This window comes from Echinops telfairi, unplaced genomic scaffold, assembly GCF_000313985.2.
Source record: "Echinops telfairi isolate 266 unplaced genomic scaffold, ASM31398v2 ScPeMD7_5;HRSCAF=22, whole genome shotgun sequence".
Taxonomy (NCBI): domain Eukaryota; kingdom Metazoa; phylum Chordata; class Mammalia; order Afrosoricida; family Tenrecidae; genus Echinops; species Echinops telfairi.
The window spans coordinates 32,133,983-32,136,666 of record NW_022103901.1 but is presented as its reverse complement, the minus strand read 5'-3'; the positions used below and the strand labels follow the sequence as shown (position 1 = coordinate 32,136,666).

The 2,684-nt window shown below is 40.2% G+C and overlaps 1 protein-coding gene across 1 annotated transcript in view; it reads right to left on the bottom strand.

Moving 5' to 3' along the window:
- The window catches only part of LOC101652296 (olfactory receptor 1361-like), a gene marked incomplete at its 3' end in the record, with an annotated part of 39,712 nt that overhangs the window by 4,179 nt on the left and 32,849 nt on the right, over nt 1-2,684 (bottom strand). The window lies entirely within an intron of this gene.

Below are 2,684 nucleotides of genomic sequence, written 5' to 3'. Positions count from 1 at the left end.
GGTCAATGCACAACAGCCATCCAGGCACCTAGACAGGAGTGGTTAAACATGTGACAAATTCAATGCCAGTCTAAGGCAGGTTTGCAAATCAGTAACAGCATTGCTCAAAACAAGGTCTGTCCGCTGCACTTATACTCCCAATTTTCCATACTCAGTTCTGACAATATTCCTGTCAGACTTCCTGACTCTTTCTGACTCTTGTTTCTTTAAAGTTGAAAATCACACAAGAATATACACAGTTCAACTGGGTGACTACATTTCTTTCTGTTTATATATATATTTTAACTCCAACCCCAATTCCATTCTAAGTCCTTCACACATACACACACACACACACACACACACACAGATTGTGTATTATTGCTCTGCTTATCACAACCTTCAACTGATGACAAGATTCAACTGATAGATTCATAGAGTCACAACTATTATTATTGTTCCCCTGAGTCCACAAGAGGGTCCTCATCTTAAAAAAAGGAAATATTAGTATATCCTTTGTTTTAATCCTACCAGGGGTGGTAGATTCTGTAGTTATCAGATTTTTTTCACTTCTGCACGACTAATCAATGCTTCTTCTTATTACAAGGATTAGAAGTTGCTAGAAATATAGGGAGGCTCTGAATAAGTGATCAGCAGGCGTTCAGGGTCTTAGTCCTCTGTGCAGGAAAGTTGTTTGTGGAAAATCACAGAGTGGCATTTACAGGAGTCTTTATGGTCACTGGTGCCAGATTCCCTGAGAGCCTCATTAGACACAAGAAGAGAATAATTGTCTCACCTGCTTTGGGGACCCTTTAAACCAGACTATGAAGACAATGAATATTATGTAATTCCTAAATCAGAACTTATAGATGAAACCACCTTGATGCTTGAGTTAAGCCCTAAACAGAATCCCTTAGGACATGAAGCTTCCTCATTTTGCTGATGTGGGCTTTATTCTATAGACTTGGAAATTCCAATCATAAATATTTTTCTTCTTGTTTCCTTGGCTCAGAACATTCGGAATTGCAGTGTTTTCTGTGTAAACCTGTTTTGTTCAGGTCTAATCATCTGCATAAGAATGGCATGGTAGTGTTAAGTGTTGGACTGCTAGTTTCCAGGTCTGCAGTTCAAGCACACCAGTCACTCCACAGGAAAACAATGAGGCCGTCTGCTCCTGTAAAGATTTATTTTCTCATAAGGCCTATATTTGAGTCACTATGAGTCAGAATTGACTCAATGACAATGAGATTATTTGGGTTTTGACATCTGTATAGGCTGACTGATGTACTTGACAGCTGAGATGCTGGGGGAATACTGGTTCTTAGTCCCTAAAGTATTTGGTGTAAAGCATCATCTCTTTTGGATGAGGGGATGAGGGAAAGGGACACGGATATTATCAGGACAAGCACAGCATTTCATGACTGAGGAAATCAGGGTATGGAGCAGTTTCCTCTTCGGATGTCCTCCCAGTCACGATATCATCATGTTCTCAGAATTCCCCTAGACCAGAGGTTCAATTGTGTGTATTCATGCAGCCCAATTTAGATATTATTCTTTCCTGTTGACCCCACTGAGGAGTCCTGAGTGGATGAAGGAATTTGGAACTGAGTCAGAGAACGTGTAGGTCATTATCAATAAGGCTTGGTCTGAACATAACCGTCCAGAAGCTGGAAACTCTCCACATGATCCGTGGCCTGAAAAGCAAGTGTCTGTAGAGAGGGGCAAAAGATGCAAATACAGACAGATGAGTGGAGAGAAGCTGGAGAAAGAACCGATATCTTTCAACTTGGGGCTCCAAATTTTTCCAATAATTTGGTACATTCTGGCTTTGTTCACTGTTTTCAATGACAAAGCACAGTGCCCCAAGCCCGGCTTATTTACTTGCACTTTTTAAAGGGTCTGGCAGCTATAAAATGGTTAGGATGTTGTTGTTTTTTAACAGCAGGGACTGAAGCCTGCTACATGAGGTGGGAAATTTTCTTTGTTGGATTGGGATTTTAGAAACTATTTCTGGTTTCATGTGGGAGGGTAGGAGCAAGGTGACAGAAGATTTATAGTATTTTTCCATTGGATTTTTTAATACAGTCTATTTGGTGAGCGAAATTAGAGTTTGAGGTGGAGACAAAGACTGAAGATTTCCTTTAAGCAGTTGGAGGAAAAAGAGTGGATGTAATTGTCCCAAGAGAAAGTATGGAAGAAGTTCAAGAATAAAATTCTAGAGCACAAAACATGATACAAAGATGGTATAGGAAGGAGTGAAAAAATAGACCGGAATAAAGGAGAACATCATGTGGAAGATGCTAAAGGACACATGCAGAGTGATGAACAATGCCAGTGCATGAGAAATCAAGTAAGATGAATGGGTGACATCACTGTATTTGCAAAATTATGTTTTAATAATATACTAAAGGATGTTTTCAAGGAAGACTTGATGACATCACAATTGGACCAGACCCTACTCCCTGACAAACAGTAACTGTTTGTTTTCATACTGATCATGTTGTTGTTCATGTTATTGAAATGTTCTCCCAGGTTGGGTTTTCTAAAAGCACACTTTATGATGTTTGTTGGGGTACAAGATGTTTACCGGAGATGAACACCTGTGGAAGGGGGTGGTGGAAGCAGGATTGTGCAATGGGAAAAGTGAAATTCCAATGCAGGCTGCACACAGCCATGGCTTGCTCATCAGGGAGCTCTGAACTCTA